The sequence below is a fragment of the Neltuma alba genome, unplaced genomic scaffold (genome assembly GCF_004799145.2).
Source record: "Neltuma alba isolate B1F8T4 unplaced genomic scaffold, ASM479914v2 tig00000984_pilon, whole genome shotgun sequence".
Classification (NCBI taxonomy): Eukaryota; Viridiplantae; Streptophyta; class Magnoliopsida; order Fabales; family Fabaceae; genus Neltuma; species Neltuma alba.
The window spans coordinates 128,237-149,545 of record NW_021632283.1 but is presented as its reverse complement, the minus strand read 5'-3'; positions in this window follow the sequence as shown (position 1 = coordinate 149,545).

Here is a 21,309-nt window from a genome sequence, read left to right as displayed (position 1 = left end):
GAAGTTGTAAAAATTTTTTAAAAAATTGTTTCCAGCTGCCGGAACTTGTTGAATTTCCCAGAAAACCAGTTGCTAATTGCTATACTGAAGTTGTTAATAGTGCTACAAATGTTGTTAACTGTTATACTGAAATTGTAAAAATTTTCAAAAAAATTATTTCCGACCGCCGGAGCTTCAGTGACCAATTGTCGGCCGGTGGCCGAAGGTTCAATGACTGCCGCTGCCGGAACTCCGGTGACCGGCCGGCTACTAGAGGCTTTGGTATTTTAAAAACAATAAATGAATGAATGACAGTTTGATCTTTTCCTTTAACATGATAATCCTAATTTGGTCTCTTGAGACCAAATTGGGATTTCTCAAATTCAGCAGACCATTTGGGGATTATGAAGTTCAAGTGGCATTTTTCTGTCTTTTTTCCTTTTTTTTAAACCACCATCTCTCAATCATATTTATTATCCTATATAATTATATATAAATATATGTAATATGAAGTCCAAGCCCTTTGATTCTTTTATTAATTATTATAATATCAGATGTGTATATATGTATATTACTTTTGTTGCTTATTATTAAATTTTTTAATTAAAATATAAATATTTTCATACATTTTAATTAAAGTATATTATTTTATTTCTCACCAGTTTGACTCCCGGTTTGACTCCGATATGACCCATTGACCCTTGACCCACTGTCTTAGCTGGTTTAATTGCCGGTCTGGTTTTTAGTATCTTGGTTTTAACCGACTCATCTTTCTCTTCTGCTATCCTTTACAGTTTTTCCTCCTTTACCATTTATTGATTCGTAGTCCCTAGGTGCCTTCCCCCCCCTTTTGTTTCTACTAGTTATAGCTCCTAGAAAATTTGTCTTTTGCTTCTCCATTCCTTCACGCTTGTTTAAGCTACTCATCACTCCTAATCTCTTCCGGTTCTATTTTTTGCCTATCAATAACCTTTATCATTATTTCTTGTTCTCCAATCTCATCATTAATTAGGTATTTATAGCCTTATTACAACCCGTTGATTGGTTCTTGACCTTGCTCACCTATCATTGTCCACTGTATTTCCAGCCGTGCTAGCTATTTCCTCTTCGATATGCTAAATCTAAATCTGATTCGTCCTTCTCTTTGTGTTGATTTGCTTTCTATGGTTTGCTTCTTGCCTCTCTAAATTCTTCACACTGGTTCCTATATAAATACCACTTCGTTTATGGCGTTCTCTTCATCCCTCTCATCCTCTGATGTTCTTTTTCTCTGCTCAATTTGACTGCCTGTCTTGTCCTCCCATTCCACCTTTCTTTGCTTGTCTTTATTAGCTTTGGTCTTATTCTAGTCTTTTCCCACCTCTTGATAGTATGTGAAACATCTGTCACTTTACCTCATTTAGTATATATTTAGAAGCATTACAATTCAGGCAAATCATAAATTAAGCTCATAAATTGAAAACTTACATTTTATTCTTTGTTGCTATTCATTTAGTAATTTTAGATTTTTGGTCCAAATTTAAAAATTCGTAACTAATTATAAAAATATTGTATTGAGGTAATTCAAATATCTACTTAAAGCTAGTTTAATTCTATATAGGAAAAAGATACTCATTGGGTTATTTACTTACTCATTTAATACAGAAAAATATGTGAAGATGTACTATTCATTTCATCAAGCAGTACTTTATAGTTTTTTTGCCCTAAATTTGAGTAATCATAACTTCTAGCGCACACATCTATTTTAGGTTATTTACTACTCTTTTTCAAGTTTGAGATATGATTAGTTTTTCAAGGCCAAAATCATTCGTTTGCATCATTTTTACTCTTTCTCGAACTCATGGCTTTATGTTAAAATATTTATCCTCTCATTTGAAGTTAACAATTCATAATCATTTCATTTCATATGTGCGACTATTCCAACATTTAATAAATCATTCGCATACATCATCATACTTAATTTTACATGCCAATATCATCATTTATTATTAAATAACATTAGTAGGCATGGTCTTGAATATATTAGCATAAGGGATTACATAACATAACATAATACATCTCCCAAATACTTCTTTCTTTTAACCCTCATCTTGCATTCCTCTTTCATAAGAATAATATCTATTATGGTTGTTTAAGAAAAGGTGAGATTGGAGAGAATCTCAGTAGCGAACAATTAGTACCCAAACAAACAAGATATAGCTTGGCATTCATAACATACTTATAAACTCCACGCCTTTATAACATAATGACATGTTAGGAAACTATCATGCATTAAACACAAATCATATAGGCCCATGACATACTTTAAATATATTCACATTCGCAATGCATGAGTTCATAAGAATCACATAAACATGACAAACATGTCATACATGGAAACAATTACCAAGCACATAAGAGTAGGATAAAATTTGCTACCTTCAACTTGTCACATTCTTTCTCTTGCTCCCTTTGCAGCCAACCTTTGAAGTTGCTTGATTAACATTTTCATTTCTCTTCCTTGATGTCTCCTGGCCCTAAATACATTAACACATCATTGCTATTGGTAACATCCCGAATTTTAGGCCTAGAAGTGCAAGAAATAGCTCAAAATGGGCAGGCTTGGATGGGACATAGAGGATTGGATCCAAAGTCTTGATGGTTTTATCATTGTTCACTTCCTCTAGATAGTTAGGGATCCTCGTAGCACTGACGTAGGATTATTTTGGTACAGTTAAATATGGTAGGTAGACTGGTGATGCTTGGTTGATTATGTATGACTTAGCCAGCATGTATATATTAAACTTTGCTACTTTTGGGGTGATGTATGGATATTTTATGATGTATGCCCATTTTGATGATTGAAATCCCAGCATGATATTTAATTCTTGTGCCTTTATTATGTATTCTAGTTAGATATCGTAATGGTTAGAACTAGAAGAAACACTTCACCGGAGAGACCCTTAAAAAACGATGGAAGTGTCTCTCCAGATCTGTTACAAGTGATCTTAAATCGCTTGGAGCAGTAGTGGAAGACCATTAAGGATATGAGGACAACACAAGCTCGCCAAGAGCAAGAGAGGGATGCCTTGATTGCTGCAGCAATGGCTAACCTCAACTTGAGGCAGGCATAAGAAGAAGTATCAACAGTTCAAGAATCAAAACAACTATCTAGACTAGAAGACCCTGATAGCATCTAACAGTGGATGACTCGCTTTTGTAAGCACAACCCGCCATCTTTTGATGGAGTGTTTGATGTTTAGGCGGCAGAGGACTGGATTAACCACCTGGAAAAGATTTTCAAAGTATTAGACTATCTAACTGAACGAAAAGCCCAAATAGCGATCTATAAGAATGAGAAGGATGCCGACCGCTGGTGGAAGAACATTGAGCTAATTCTAGAAGCTTGTAACACTAGGGTAACATGGGAAGTATTTCTGGAGCAGTTTTATGAGAAGTACTTCCCAAGGTCAGTCAGAGATGAGAGGGAAGCAGAATTCCTGACCCTCAAGGAGAAAGACAATGAATCGTTCAACGAGTACCTAGCAAAGTTCATTCACTTCTCTCATTACTCCACCTATCTTTGCTACTAGGAGGATGAGAGGTGGATGACCAAGAAGATGGTCAAAGGACTGAAGTAGTCTCTAAGGGAGATGATTGCCTCAGCCAATTTGAATAGTTCAACAAGGCAGTGGAGGTTTGCCGAATCACTAAGAATAGTCTAATCCATTATGTGATGGTCAAGCCTACTCTTAAGCTAGAGAAGGGAGATCAGGGTGGTGCCTCTTCCATTGCTAATAAGAGAAAGAGATAATGGGATAACAAGAAGGGCAAGAAGGGAGGCAACCCACAGAAGGGCAAGGAGCATGCAACTTACGGTAGGAATCAAGGTGACAGACCGTGTATAGCGAGACATAACATTGCTTTACCTGCGACAAGCCCATACACTTTTCCAAAGAATGTCTGTAGAATGCTGAGAAGTCAAGGCCGCGAAATCAAGGACTAGTTTTTGCCCTTACACGGGAAGAAGCTCGAAAATCGCCAGAAATGATCCAAGGTATGATCATTATTAATAACTCCCTAGTGATTACAATGTTTGATTCAGGTGCTAGTTATTCTTTTATCCTGTATGTTTGTGTTAAACGACTTAGCTTAGTTATCAGTACACTACCTTATGACATACATGTGTCCATACCAACACACTCTAGGGTAGTCACATTCGATGTGTGCTTAAACTGCATAGTTCGATATGAACACTGTTGCACTACCTTAGATTTGATATGCATGCCCTTCCATGAAATTGATGTGATAATCAGGTTAAATTGGTTGTCGTCCCATAACATCCAATTGGGTTGTAAGAACAAAACCCTGATCCTACCCCCAAGAGCAATAGAGTTGAATCCTGAAGTTAGATTAAACTTCGTAATGGAAGCCCAAGTAGGTAAATGCCTATGGAAAGACTATCAAGGATCCCTCGTTTTCTTCTCGATATAGGTAGAAGTAGAGGGGCGATAGAAGAAATCCCAGTTGCTAAGGAATTCCTAGATGTATTCTTGACAGAGGTCAAAGGACTACCTCCAGACAGAGAAATGACATTCGTAATCGACATTGTACCTAGGGCAGGACTGATTCCCAAAGCCTCTTATAGAATGACTCTGAATAAAATGGCAAAATTAAAGAAATAGATAAAGGAGTTATTGGAGAAGGGTTTCATTAGACTAAGCATTTCGCTATAGGGTGCTCCAGTGTTGTTCGTTTAGAGGAAGGTCGGTAGTCTAAGATTGTGTATAGACTATAGGGAGCTAAATAAGGTCACTATTAAGAAAAAGTATCTGCTCCCTATGATAGACGATTTGTTGGATCAGCTGGTTGGTGCCGGTGTGTTCCCGAAGATTGATTTTGCTACACCTTACTTCTAGTATATCTTAGAATCCAACTAAAGCCATTTTTGACCACTTTGGATGGCCTTAAGCTCATAAAAACATAACTAGAACATTGATTTATGGAAATATTGTTCACTGTACATTTGCTAGATTGTAGGTCTGACTTTAAAAAATCATAAAAAATTCTAGAAAAATTGTATGGAGGTGTTCTAAAATTCTATAGAAAGCTCTTTCAATTCTCTTTAAGAGAAAAATATCAAACTGCGTTTATCTCTTGTCAATTCATACAATTTATTCATTAAACCTTACTATTTATTTGGTCAATTCTGGAACTTCCAGATTTCTTGCCTCAATTTTGGAAATTCATATATCCTCGTTTACACATCCAATTGAGGTGATCTACCTCCCATTTTAAAGCTTAGGATGTGTACTATAAGCTTGCTAAATTTTATGGCTTAACTCATTTATTTGATAAGTCAAGTTAGAGCTCAAAGCTAACTACTCTAGGACCTATGTTTCATCCCTTAACCAATTCTTGCTTTAATTCTTTTTATTACTTTGGCATGCATAACTTAGGTTTACTCTTTCCCATTCATTTTCATGCATTTCCATTCATGTCATAGACATTCTAATTAATTACATCACATATATTGGCATACATAAACATAATTTACAAACTAGGAGAATTAAACATTGAACATGAATCTCATTAATTAACATCAACAATTCTACACTTTCTTCTCCCTTCTTCTTCATGTCATTATTGCCTGTCATTGATTGACCTAAATTGTTGGTTAGGGAGGGGTGAGATTTATAAGAATCTCAGTAGCAAACAATACCACATAATCATGCTAGATGGATGCTAATGCACTACATGCAAATTGCTTGTTCTCTTGTTAGTTAGCGACATATTAGCATGGTTAAAGCTACCTTCTTGATGCATGGCCATGAAGGCATAATCTACTAATCACAAATAGCAATTACAGAAGCCAATACATGTCACAATAACGTTCAAACATCATGTACATCGCAACATACAAACATACAACATCAAGCAATGATACTAGGTAAGTTCACTATCTTGTACTACAAGCTTTCCTCTTGCTTTTCCTTTGACTCCCTTGACTTTCCAACCATGTGGGCTTTTGATCAACATTATCAAATATGAGCTTTGTAAAAATTATTCCCTAGGCGAATCCTACACAATTTTTTCCAAGGAATCCAAATATGAGCTTGAATTCATGAAAGGAAAATTCTTTCCCCAAAAATTAGAGTTGGTTGAATAGGGGGGTCATGGATTCCAAAAATTTCAACTTTAATTCTAATGCTTCCAATACTTATTTTTTAGGTTTACCCTATACTATTTTCCATTTTGAACACAATGGATGCATCAAAACTATGAAAAATTCATCCTAGGGTACAGATCTCAAAGTGACTGAATAGTACCCTCCCTTAAACAATCACGAAATCTTTCACTCATCAATACAAAACCACTTGAAACAACCTTGAATCAATGTGTTTAATCTAGGTTTAACATCATATTCTTTCTCCCCTAACCTTAACACAATTTAGCCAGCATCTATATCAAGGAGAAACCACTAATTTCAATCATAACACTCAAGGAAACTAATCAATGCAAAAGGTAGAACATCAAACTAACCTTGGATGCAACCTTGTATGATCAAATCTTTAAGCTTCTCCTTGATTACGCTTCAAGAAACTATTTTGCAAGAGGTTCCCCTAAGTTGGCTGAAAATTGTCTCTTGTGAGAGGGGGAGGCTTCTATTTATAAGCCTTAAGTTAATTAAATGCCATCCAAGTTCAATAGAATTACAATGATGATGTGTCAAGCTAAACTTCTTGTATTTTCTCTTTCTTTTATTTAATTCCAAATGAAATGGATTTTAGAAGTCAAAATCCTCTCCACCCTTAGCTTGACAAGTGGCACAATGAGAGCCAAGTAAAAAGGTGTGTGCTTTTCACCTTTTTCAGTATCCTTTTTATACTGAAATATTTCGTCTCTTTCTATGTCAGTGATCTGAGCTTCCTAATAAATTTCTGTCAGATCCTTAAAATTTTCTTATCGGTTTTCCCTTCTGAAAGAGCCTTCCTTTGCTCCCATAATGAATTTATATCATTAATAGGAAAGAAAACCAATTTTCTTACTATATTAGTTTTCTTACTTGGGAGTTACTTTTTCAGGTCTTTGGGCTCATTAAAACCTTCCTGATAATTTCATAACCTCTTATTAATCTCATAGAAGTTCTATGAATTTTCTTGGGATTTATCTCACCTCATAAGTATTTATTTGAAATTTTTCCAAATAAAACCCTAATTAGTATAATTGGACTTTAAATTCCCTTAAAAATTAACCAGGGGTATTTTGGGAATAAAACCACATGTAAAATGACTTATAATTCTCAAGACAATTTATCCTTATTTTTTCTTAATTTTCTAAGGCTTAAAACTATTTTTCATAATTAGTTTTTGACCAATTTTTCCTAATTAGTCAATATTCAATAATTACTGAAAATTCAATAGTTATTGCTTTCCATCATAATTTCAACTTTTGAGCCTAGAATGCTATCCAGGGACCTTTTCTCTACCTTCCATAATTATTTACTAATTTTTGAGAATTTCTAACATATTTTTCTAAATTTTCATATTTCTTTTCACTATTCTGGCCCTTAAATATCTGGGGATTTCCTTACCCTTAGTTATAAAATTTCTAGATGTGACAGATTTGAGATCTGGCTACTACCAACTCAAGATTAAGTCTGATGATGTCCCTAAGACTGCATTTAGAACTCGTTATGTGATGCCATTTGGATTGACGAATGTACTTGCGATATTTATGGACTACATGAACTGGATATTTCGACCTTACTTAGATCAGTTTGTGGTAGTGTTCATCGATGACATTCTGGTGTACTCCAAGTCTCCTGAAGAATATGAGAAACACTTGAGAATTGTCCTAAATACCCTGAAAGAGAAGCAGCTCTTTGCCAAACTTAACAATTGCGAATTTTGGCTACAACAAGTCTGTTTTCTCGGCTATGTGATTTTTTGAGAGGGAGTGGCTATCGACCCAAACAAGATTGAGGCAATACTCAATGTGGAATGACCTAACATAGTGACTGAGATTAGAAATTTTCTTGGACTAGTGGGGTATTACAGAAGATTCATCAAGGACTTTTCTCGGATTGCTTTTCTGCTAACCAAGTTGACCGGGAAGAACCAGCCATTCTTATAGGACGAGAAGAGTAAGGCTAGTTTTAAGGAGCTAAAGAGGAAGCTTACCTCTACTCCCTGATCCTACACAAACCTATGTAGGCTATATAGACGCTAGTAAGCAAAGATTGGGATGTGTGCTTATACAGTAAGGGGGTAATAGTCTATGTCACATCCCGAATTTTGTGCCTAAAAATACTAGAATTAGCCTGAAATGGGAAGACTACCAGACCTTTTTTGGTAAAGGTCTCAGAGATTCCTTGGAAGGATAAGGGGATTTCTAGGGACTAAATCGCAAAGGGAAAGTTTTCTAGGACTGAGAAAAGAAGAAGTTAGAGACTCAGATGAAGTCTCAGGGCTTAGAAATGAGAAATAGAGATAAATATAGGCTAAAAGTTATGTTGGAGGTCTCAATAAGGTGAATTATGAGGCTAAGCCAAATCAAGGGCAAAATCATAATTTTGCAAAGTTTTGGGCTTGAAAGGGCAAAAATGGAAACTATGCCTGAAAATCCCAGAAAAATCCCAGAAAAAGGAAAATGGTAGGTTAAGGCCTGAATACTTTAGAAAAATTTCAGAAAAATAGGAATAAGGTCTAGAGGCCCATATGAGGCTAAAAATGATAAAAATGCCCCTAGAAGGAATTTGTGAAATTCCTAGGGTTTTGACTGATTTTCAATATTGTCAAAAATGAATTATTTAAAGTATAGGGAGGATCAGATAATTAGACAAAACTGGAAAAAAATACTTGAAGAATTATCACAGGTTTTAAAAATAGTTTCGTCTCCACAAAGCGAAGAGGTTGGTTTTAATAGAATTTAAAGCCTATTTACACACTATCCGGGGAAAGTCAAAGTCAAATATCTAGAAGTTGACTTTTGACTTAAGAGAAATTAGGAAAATCTCCCATGATGAATAAATAGTATTGGTACCTGGAGACAGATTCTCGGAGTTGTAGACCGATAGAAAGAATTCGGTCAAATTTACTTCGAAATAAATATTATTAACTGTTTTATTTTAATGGAAGAACGAGGGAAGAGCATCACTTCCTCTTTAGGCATGTTGTATAATACCATGTGAATTTATTTCTGGTGAGAAACTGGTGCCAGAACATGTCCCAGTGGTCCCGGGTAAGTCAGGACCTGAAAAAGTACCCGATACGGTGCAGAATGACAAGATGGGTAGAAGAATACCTAAAGGATGTATTTTGCACAAATTTTATATTAATTTCCTCCCTATTTTAATGCCAAAATGATGAAGGGATATGGAAGAGACAAGTGTATGGTTAAATGGAAGAGAAACATGTACGGTGGGATACAAGACACGTGTACAGTCAGATACAAGACATATGTACAGTTAGATTAAAAGCATATGGCTTGATGATGTAAACATGATGAGGTAAGCATGATGTCATGAGGAACCTTGTCATTACGAGACAAAGAGGAAAAATGGATGGCCAAGATTTAATCTTGCAATTTTAAGATCATTGGCTAGGATTTATTCTTAAACTCTATAAATCCCCCCTCCCCCTCATTTCGTCCAAGCTCAAGGGAACCATGGGAAGACTCTTGCAAAATGAATTCTAGAGAGAGAAATAAGAAGGAGAGAGAAAGGCCAGGTGACCCCATGCAAGATCAAGCTCTAAAACAAGATACGTTCATGGTTTTTGATGTCGTTTTCACTACCCTTGTTGTTATTGAGCTTGGTTATGGATTTTAATGATTTTTGAGAGCTTGAAACCCTTGGGGAATGTGCTGCACAAAATTCTTAAGAATAGGGGAAGACAAAATTGATGTTGGAATAATGTTTAAAGGCTTGAAAGAAACAAGAATCAAGTGGTTTTATGGTGAAGTTGGTTAGATTTCATGATTATGTAACTTAAGTAATATTTTGGTCAAGGCTGGTTCAAGGGAAGGAGTTTGATTTTGATTATTTTGAGCTTGAAAATATATTTTAAATGCAAAATTGTGTGGGAATAGCATGTGAAATTAATATTAGAAAGGTTAAAAATCAAGCTCAAAAGTTAGAAGCTAATGTAGTTTAAAGAAAACAAAATGTTGACATTGTTGATTACCATGGCTCTAATGAATGAATCGAAATGATGTGTTGGTGCATTTAGGGTCATGAGACATGAAGGAAAATGAATGGAAAAGGTTGAGCAAGCAACCTTAACGGTTGGAATCAAAAGGGAGCAAGAAGAAAGCTTAAGGATACAAGGTAGTAAACTTACCTTTCTTGTATGCTTGATGTACATGTTTGCGTATTGATGTGCATTATGTGATTGGATGATTTTATGAGATGGTGATGCTAGCATGATGCTTTATTTCAATGATGTTTTTCATGGCCATGCATGTTAGTGTGAAACCTTGAACATGAGAATATGTTATAAGTAAGCATGAGTTAAATTAAGTAAGCATGTTATACACTTGCATCCATCTTGCATACATAAATAGTAACGTTTGCTACTAAGATTCTCTCAAATCTCACTCTCCCTTAACCAACCATAATAGGTGATAATGACCAAGCAAAGGATGCATGAAGTGGAAGCAAGGAAAGAGGAAAAGAATTGAGGAAATTTATTGGATTATGTTTTATAAATTGTATGTTTATGTATGATGCCAATATGCCATTAATGTTATGTGATGTTAAATCATGATGATGGTATGTATAATTGATTATGATAATGTATGGGAATAGTTTATAGATTGATGGAATGAGATTATGCAAGGGAAGAATTAATTATGAATTATTAATATAAGTTAGGGGGATACAACATCCCTAAAGGAGCCACGAATTAGTGATAGAGTGAAAGTAAAGTAAATGATTGAATCTACCCATGAAATTTGGAATAGTTAAAGTACACATCCAGAGCTTTGAAAAAAGTGATAGATCACCTAAAATAGATATGTGTGCTAAGAGTTATGCTTGATCAAAGTTAAGGCAGAGAAACTGGAATGTACAATTTTGACCAAATGAATAGTAAACTTCAATGAATAAACTGTATAAATTGGCAAAGGTTAAGTTCAATTTTATTTTTTTTCCTCTAGAGAATTAAAAGAACTTTGAATAGAACTTTGAACTATCTCAATACCATTTTCTATAATTAGTTATAATTTTTCAAAGTTAGACCAAAATCTGAAATTTAACCAATGAACAGTACCCTGAGAACGAATTGCAAATTTTCAATCTACGGGCTTGTTTCATGAATCGCTTAAACGATAACACTTCCAAATTCATACTCTGAGGGGTTGAAGAAAGGATGATTCAGCCTACACCCCACGATAGTTGAAATCTCATGAGGAGAATTATCCAACCCACAACTTGAAATTGGCAGTGACAGTTTCCGTGTTAAAGATATGGAGATATTACATGTACAGAGCAATGATAGGGTTGTTTTACGACCACAAGAGCCTCAGGTACATTGAAGATCAGAAAGAGTTGAATATAAGGTAACATAGATGGATGGATTTACTTAAGGATTACAATTTTCAAATTAAGTACCATCCGGGCAAAGCGAATATGGTTGCAGATGCCTTGAGTAGAATAGAAGTGCAGGTATCGTCACTAATAATCAAGGAGCAGAAGCTGGTAGAGGATTTCAGAGATTAGGGTCCCCTATATAAGATACAATTAGTTGAGAGGAAAGATGAAAGGACACAATTTACAGCTCTGCTCGAGAATCAAATTAGAGAAGCACAACAGCAGGATCGGTTAGCAAAAATTTTCAAAGAATAGTTGTATAAGGGTGAGAGCCAAAACTATAAAATTTCTGAGAAGGGATTGTTGAAGTTTAGAAAGAGAACTTATGTCTCTCAAGTAGCTGATCTTAAAGAAAGGATTTTAGTAGAAACCCATAAGAGCGATATACTCTTCATCCAGGAATGACTAAGATGTACCATGACATCAGAGAACTTTTCTGGTGGCTTGGAATGAAGAAAGATATCATAGAGTATATAGCAAAGTGTCTTGCTTGCTACAAAAGTGAAGACGGAACATCAGAAACCTGTGGGAGAGTTACAACCCTTGGATATCCCTGAATGGAAGTGGGATAGTATATCAATAGATTTTATAGTGGGGTTACCAATGATATTGGCTAAGCATGATGCGACATAGGTCATAGTGGATTGATTAACCAAGTTAGCATATTTCCTAGTGGTGAATGTCAAAGATCCTTTGAAAAAGTTAGCGAGACTTTATATTAAGCAGATTGTTAGGCTGCATGGTGTCCTGAGTAGTATTGTTTCGGATTGAGACCCAAGATTTACTTTTAAGTTTTGGAGGGTCCTACAAAAAGAAATAGACACTAATCTTACATTCAACACAGGCTACCATCTGTAAACCAATAGGCAAACTGAAATAACGATTCAGATGTTGGAGGATATGTTGCGAGCATGTATACTTGATTTCAGCAATAATTGGGATACGTACTTACCACTAGCCGAATTCATCTACAACAATAGTTTTCATTTGAGTATTCAAATGGTGCCATATGAAGCACCTTATGGGAGGAATTGTGCTGGACATAGCTCTATGAAAAAAACATATATGGTCCTGATTTAGTAGATAAGACCTCCTAGCAAATTAAGACTATTTAGTAAAGGTTCCTAACGGCTCAAAGTAGATAGAAGAGTTACACGAACATTAGAAGGAGACCGTTAGAATTTAAAGTTGGTGATCTATATTCCTCAAAGTGTCGCTAATGATGGGAGTCAGTTGATCCCTAAAGACTAAGAAGTTGAACCTGAAACACGTTAGACCATTCCAAATTCTTTTCAAAGCTGGACCAGTAGCTTACAAGTTGGCCCTTCCCCCGAATTTGAGCCAAATTCATAATGTCTTTCACGTCTCCCAACTGAAGAAGTACCACCCAGATTTGACTCACGTCATAAGATATGATGACATTGTGCTCTTAGACACTCTATCCTTCAAGGTCAGACCAGAGTGAATCATTGATCGACAGGTTACTAGTTGAGGAACAAGCAGATTCCACTAATCAAAGTTATTTGGAAAGGTCTTTTCACAGAAGATGCTACGTGGGAGATGGAAATAGAAATAAAGGAAAAGTATCCTGAGCTTTTCCCATAAAGTACACTTTAAATTTCGAGGACGAAATTTATTTAGGGGAAGAAATGTCATACACAGTAATTGGATAATTAGGAGTAAGGATATTCCTAGGCATTTATAGGCCAAAATAATAGGAAGAAACAGAATAACATAATTCCTAAAAATTATATTAGTGTCAGGGCAAAAGGACAATTCCACAAAAGCTATAAGCAGGACTATGTAATTTTGGAAATATGTTAAAAATTTCCAAAAATTATGGAATAATAATGAACATTAGAGGAAAGCCCCTAGACACTATATTAATTTTTAGAAGAAGAATTTTGATGGGAAGTATTTATTATGATTTTTCAGTCAATTTTGGAAGTCTGACTAATTAACGAAAATTGATCAAAATTAATTATGAAAAAATATTTCAGAGCCTCAGAAAATTCAGGAAAAATAGTACCTTGGGAATAATATGACATTGTATAAGTGGTTTTATGCCCAAATTATCCTTATAAAAATTATAAAAGAATTTAAGAGTGAATTAGGCCAAATTGAGGCCTTTTATTTGAAAAATTCCAAATAAATACTTTTAAGAAAAATCAAATTCCAAGAAAATTCACAATGTATTTCAATGAATTATAAGAGATTATGATGAAGAAGAAGAAGAAGAGAGCCCCTTAAATGCTTAGGAATTTCTTAATGGCGTTGCCGAACAAAGGAATCCTTGTGAAAAGGAAAATAGTTTTCCTCTTTATAATTAGTAGAAAATTGAGATTGTAACAAAGGAGGGCATTTTGAGAAGAGGAAAATGATAAGAATGGATTAAGAATCTGATAGAAAATAATTACAGTGGCTAGGATACTATAATTATAAAATAGGAATTAATCTCAGAGCAAAAGTACACTGATAAAGTAAAAAGTAGAGTTTTGTCCTTTGGCCCACAAGTTGCCACTTGTCAAGCCACCAATGGAGAGGATCTTGACTTTGGAAAATGATTTTCATTTGGAATTTACTTAATAGGAAAAAAGTTGTAAGATGGATTAGGGAGGTGATACCTCACAATTGCAATTAATGTGAGATTAAGGGGTCGGTGAGAGACTTGGCCTATAAATAGACACTCCCTCCCCTCTTGCAAGACCCCATATTTTGGCCAACATAGGGAAAACTCTTGCAAATTTAATTCTTGAAGTGTGATCAAGAGGAAAACTACTACCTTTGGTCAACCAAGCTTGGATCTAAGGTTAGCAGGTTGTTCTATTGTGTTTCTTGCTTTGTTCTCTTGGTTTGGTTGGTTGAAAAATCTTATTTCCCTTAAATATGATGCTGGCCAAAATGTTATAGGGTTATGGGAAGGAGGTTTTGATGTTAAACCTAGTTAAAACAGATTGATTCAAGATTGTTTCAAGTAGTTTTGTGTTGGTATTTGAAAGATTTCATGGTTGGTTGTTGAAGGGTACTATTCGGCCACTCTAAGATCTGTACCCTAGGATGTGTTTTTTATGGTTTTGATGCTTCAATTGTGTTTAAAATGGAAAATGGTGGAGGGTAAACCTAAAGAATAAGCAATGGAAGCATTAGAATTAAAGTTGAAATTTTTAGAGTTCAAGACCCCTTATTGGTCAACACTAGCTTTTGGGAAAAGAGTTTTCTTTTCATGAATCCAAGTTTATATTTGGATTCTACATGAAAAATTATATAGGATTGACCTAAGAAAGGAATTTTTAGGTTAAAGAAAACAAAGCTCCGAAATTCAAAGAATTAAGGGTCAAAAGGTTACTTAAGCTTTGTCTTTGAATCTTGTGTGGTTTGGATTGTAATATGGCTACCCTTTTTATGCAATGTGATGTTTAGGCTTTGATATTTGTGAAGGGAAGGAGCAAGAACAAAGAACCAAGAAGCAATTGGATCAAGGTAGCAAGATTTAATTAACTACTAATATTGACCTTGCATTATCTATTATTGCATAGATGATTGCTATTATGTAGTTGAACTATGATGATTGCAATATGGTTGCTCCTTGCATTTTATTGCTTTGGCTATTGCATGTTAGAGATTGCCTAATTATGATAGAATTACTTCTCTAATGGTAGCTAATGTTGAAATACTTAATGATGATGCATGCTTGATGTTATGGTTGATTATGCTTGCTATTGGGATCTCAATGAAATCTCATTTCTTCCAAATGTAATTCAATATTCTAGGGGCTAAACCATCCAACAAGAAAAATAAAATTTAGGAATGAATGTGGTTTGACTTTTGGCAATGTATAATTATGTATGCAAAGATGTTGTAACCCTAGTAGACTGTTAACTTGGAGCTGTGTTTTGACTATGTTACTGGAGGAAATAAATTACAAAATTTGGTATGGTTATAGTTCACGTCTTGGGCTTCAAATCAATAGGTAGAATGTTAAAATTGGACATCTGTACGAATTATGGTGATTTTTCAAATTTAAGGTTTGAATTCTGGAAAAAGTTTTTAACCAATAGAATAGTGGTAAATTCCATACCAATATAGCACTGTTTAACACTGAATTGATTCATAAGATTATTTTTCCTTGAAGGAAAATTCAAGGAGCTTTTAGTAGAATTTGGAACCACTCTATTTTAAGTTTTCTAGAATTAGTAATGCATTTTAAAATTTGGACAGAAAATCTGGAATTATCATATGAACAGTGTTTTTATAAATCAACATCCTAGTTACATTTTTATGAGCTAAAGGCCTCTAAAGTGGTCAGAAATGGTTCTAAATGGACTCTAATACATACTAGAACTAAGGTGTAACACTTTTCATGTTAGTATGGATTGTCTGTAGTACATAAGTACCTTTGAGCATCCATTTTAATGTTCCGTAAGTTCCTTTCTTCTTATGCTAACAAGAAGATGTAGTATGACCCTTTTGGTTACAGTAGGAACAATGTGAAAAAGAAGTAGATGAATGAACTAAATTTCTAAAGAATGTTAAATACAATTGTTCACCACTTTTCTTCGTTCCTTTTCTTTTATCCCGAGTAGGATTATATATCCTATTCTAGATTTGTTCATTGTGCATCATTGAGCTCCTAATATTATTTTGAGCATTTCACTTCCTTTTGTAGACTACTTCTCTAGAGTCTTTGTGAGTTCTTTATTTTTCTTTTTGTTCTACTCACACTCTATATAGATTGGCAAGCTAACTTCCTTCTGCTTCAATTATTCTTCCAAACTTTTGATTTTCTTTTTGGAGCTTACCAATACCTTAGCTATTTATACTAATTTGAATATAAAGCATTGTATTCAGACTGTAATTCATCATAGGAAGGTTCAAAAATGATTATCTCATTAGTCTCTAAATCTTCATCTTCTTGTGCAATGAGACAAATATTGGCCGTCTCTCATCGTCACTATTATCATCTTATGATGAACTATCCCCTCATATTGATGTAACGAAGGCTTTCTTCTTTTTGATCTAGATAACTGGAGGCAATTTGCTTTGATGTGTCTAGGTCTCTTACATTCAAAGTATATAATTGGTTCTTTAGGCTCTGTTTGAGGTGTGGAGGCTTTTCACTTGATTGAAATTGTCTCCCGGCTCTGTTCTTGTAGAACTTTTTGAATCTCTTGATTATGAGACCCATTTCTTCGTCCTCCAGATCTTTCTCATCATCTTTTTCATTCTCTTGAGCTTTGAGGGCGATGCCTTTGTAGGTTTTCTCATTCATTCATTTTTTATACTTTTTCTTGCTTTCATACTCTGCTAAACTTTCAAAAAGTGTAGCAACCAACCCGATTAATTCTCTTTTCGTTTCTTCAATGGCTGTCACCTTTATTTCCCACTCTTTGGTGAGTTCGCTTAATATTTTTCTCACTTGATCCTCTTGGTTGTATTTCTTACTGAGGGCAATCAGGTGATTGATGATGTGTAAGAACCTTACTTCCATATCTCGAATGCTTTCTTTGCCTTTCATTCTAAGCGTACAACTCGAATTCTGTGGTGAGGGTGTTGATCTTGCTTTGCTTCACTTTGATTATTTCCTCGTAAGCAATCTCCAAGGCCTCCCACATTTCTTTTGCTGTTTTCAGGCTTGAAACCCAGAAGTACTATTTCTAACTCAAGGCACAAGTCAGCACATTAATTGCCTTGTCATTTAATAGAATGACTCTTTTATCCTCGTCGTCAAATTCATTTAGATTCTTAGGAACTTGTTGATTATCCACCTTCTTCTTGAGAACATAGTTGCCTTCCTCTATTATGTCCCAAAGTTCGTATTCAGAGGCTTTAATGAAAATCTTCATTCTTATCTTACAGAAGGTGAAATATTCTCTGTTGAGACCTGGTGGTTTAGTTGTAGAGCATCCTTTGGGAAGGATATTATCACCAAATCCTACCATTAGAATCTCTCTTGAGACGGCTAAGTCCTAATCAAAGAGACCTGTTTTGATACTAAATGTTAGTGGTAGTTTTACCCAAGAAGGGAGTTGAATTGGGTAACAAAAATTTTATCTTTTAAAAATAAATAACATAATCAAGAAAAGCAAATAAGTTCAGAAAGATTTCATCGAAGGAGTGTCTAAGAAGAAAAACATGCAGAATTTATACTGGTTCAGTCCCAACCACTTGACCTACGTCCAATTCTCAAAACACCTCAGAGTTCTTTACTATACTCCAAGATTCAATGGGCTCTTGGCACCACAGTACAGTAATTAAGCTCTCTTTCAATTACTCCCCTTTACTTCCTGTAAAGATACAATCCCCTCAAGAGTCTGGCACTCTTAAGTCACTTGTTGAAAGAAATAAAGGATTTCACAAACTCTCTTTTAAGATTATATATTATAAAAACTAATGCTCAAAATAAAGAATAGAGTATTGAATGCAGAAATTAATTCGGCAATTGGTAGTTCAAGTTCATTCACCGCTTCATTCAATGCTCTTCGTGGTTTTTATAGTAAGAGAATTCCAGTTTTCCATTAAACACAAGAGCTTGTGACTGTTAGAGTATCATTTGCGTAGGTTGGCAGTTGCAATAGTTGTTTCGTATTAAATGCACTTCTAACAGGTAGTTTAAGCCTATAACATATCCGTTGAGCCTCGTAACCTGTAGAAATGTCTCAGAAAAAATGTAACAAGTTACTTCTCAAGAGAATATAAATGAATAACAGAAGAGATGATTATCCTTGAAGTTTAATACATGAAGTGAAGATCACAAATCAAGGACCAGAGAATCATAGAATTAGTTTATCAAAGATCTCATTAAGAAGTAAAGCGATAAAGTTATTGATTATTTGGAAACGAGGGAGCTTGAAAATCAAAATCATTTATCAAAGTCATTATGGATCAAGGACATTATAGGAAAGGTTGTCGATAAAGAGTGAAAGTTAAACAAAGTGATTTATCATGAAAATCCTTCTAGAGAAAATTAAAGATATTAGTTTCTTGAATCAGGGACCATCTTTACTTTTTTTTTTTTTAAAAAGATGATTAATGAAGGCTGAGAAAAGCTTAAAGATAGAATAATATCATATTTTTTGAAAAATAGTGTGAAGAACAATTTCAAGCAACGTTACTGAGCTTTATCGATAATTCACTTTATCTAAAAGTTTATCGATAATTAAAGTAACTTTAGAAAACCATCTTGAACAGTTTTATCTGAAAGGTTATCGATAATTGAGTTTATCAAAAAACTGCTGGAAAAATTCCCTAAGGAAAAACTTAGATAGAGACACAATAAGACTGGAAAAACATGATTCTGATCGATAAGGTGATCGATAAGTGTATTTATCGATTAAGTGATTATTAAATGTGTTTATCGATAAGATTATCAATTAACTTTTGAACAGGACTTGAAAGTTTTAGAAAATCAGGGAGGGATTTATTGAATAACTTTTTGAACAACAATACTTACTCAGTTTTCGATCAAATTATCGAGAATTATATAAATCGAGAAAAGCTTCGATAACTCATAAAGTGTTCTAACATGATATAGTTCATTGAGACTTACCCATTTATTTGAAAGATGATCAAAAACCTCATTTATCGATAAGGTCATCAATAAATGCTTATCTGTAAACCTTAAATGCAAAGAAACTTACCATTTATCTGAAAGGTGATCCTGAACTCCATTTATCCATCAAGTTATCGATAATGACTTCACAGTAACTATACATAGAGAAACTTAGCTATTTATCTAGAAGGTGATCTGAAAATACATTTATCCAACAGATGATTGATAAATAGCTATTAGTAATGATATGCAGAAAGATTTAACTTTTTACTTTGTTATCATCAAAACCTTAAATCTAACACCGGGTAGGTTCACTAACTCCTCCCAAGTAAGTCTTGTCAACTACGCCTAGTGCTCCGGGTATATATTAGAGCCCACTAATGAGTGCCTTGGGCTAGCATCCCCTAGGATCCACTCAACTGGATCCTCCTCCATCAGGTTATCTAGGTCAAGTATATCCCCTTAGTTTATGGACGGGTCAGACCTAGCATAAAAAATCTATAAGGTTTCCAGCAAAACCTATTAACATGTCAATTTCTTCTCAATTGACACATTATCTAACAGGCTAAACTAAACATAGCATTCTATCCTATGCTAGAACCTCGACTCTGATACCAAAAATGTTATACCTCAGAGTCAATTTAATATCATTTTAGACCACTTTGAATGGTCTTAACCTCATAAAAAACGTAATTAGGAAGTTACTTAACGGATTCACTATTCACTAGAAATTTCAGAATTTCTATTCAACTTTAAAAATTCATAATTAATTCTAAAAAAATTGAAATAGAGTGGTTCTTAGTCCTGCTGAAAGCTCTGTGAATGCTCTTTCAAGGGAAAGTAATCTCAAGAACCAATTCGGTGTGAAAAAGTGCCAGATTTGTATGGAAGTTACTACTATTCTATTGGTTAAAATTTTTTTTTCCAGATTTCAAACTATAAGTTTTGTAAAATCACGATAAATCAATTTGAATGTTCTACCTATTGATTTGAAGCTCAAGATGTGAATTATAACCACACCAAATTTCATGATTTAATATGTCCAGCAACATAGTCAAATTATAGCTCCAAGATAATAGCTCAAAAGGGTTACAACATCCATACATACATTTATATACATTGTCAAAAGTCAAGGGGTTCCATAAATATACATCATTCAATCATGATTTTCTTTTTCTTCCTGAATGGTTCAGCCCCTAGAAAGATTGAATTGCATTTAGAAGGAATGAGATTTCATTGAAATCCCAATAGCAAGATAAAATCAACCATAACATCAAACATGCACTATCATCAAGCATTTCAACATTTGCTATCATTACAGAACTAATTCTTCCTCATACTTAGGCAATCTCTAACATGCAATAGCTAAGGCATTTTAATGCAAGGAGCAGCGATATAAACATTTATCATAGTTCAACCAAATAATAGCAATCATCCATGCATCAACAATCAATGCAATATCAACATTAAAGTTAATTAAATCTTGCTACTTTGATCCAATTGCTTCCTTGGTCTTTGCTCTTGCTCTTTCCCTCCATAAATACCAAAGCCTAACATCACATTGCAAAAAGGGCAACCATATTACAAATTAAACCACACAAGACTTAATGACAACACTTAAGTAACCACTTAACCATTAATTCTTTGAAAATATCAAAGCTTAAACATCACATTGCAAAAGGGGCAACCACATTACAAATAAAACCACACAAGACTTAACGACAACACTTAAGTAACCACTTAACCCTTAATTCTTTGAATTTTGAAGCTTTGTTTTCTTTAATTTAAAAATTATCCTCTTAGGTTTGTAACACCTCATGTTTAAATCAATTAACTTTCCTTGTAGAAGCATTTGGAATCACTTTTGAAGGCTACAATTGATGAAAAATCAAGTTTGAAAATTTTCATTTACAGGTTACTATTCATTGTCACCTTAAAATGTGACAAACTTCGAAAATTCATAAGTAATTGTAGAAAAATTGAAATGGAATGATTCCAAGTTCTACAGAAATATCTTTGGATAAAATTTTGAGAAAAAATAGTTTCTAAACTGATTGCCTTGAAATTCAAGCTCAATTTCCTTTGAAAAAGTTACTGTTCATTTGGTCATATTCGGATTTTACTGTATTTTTGCCTAACTTTGGAAAGGCATAACTTTCTGCTCAGTTATCAGAATCAGGCAAACTACCCCTCATTTTAAAGAGAAACA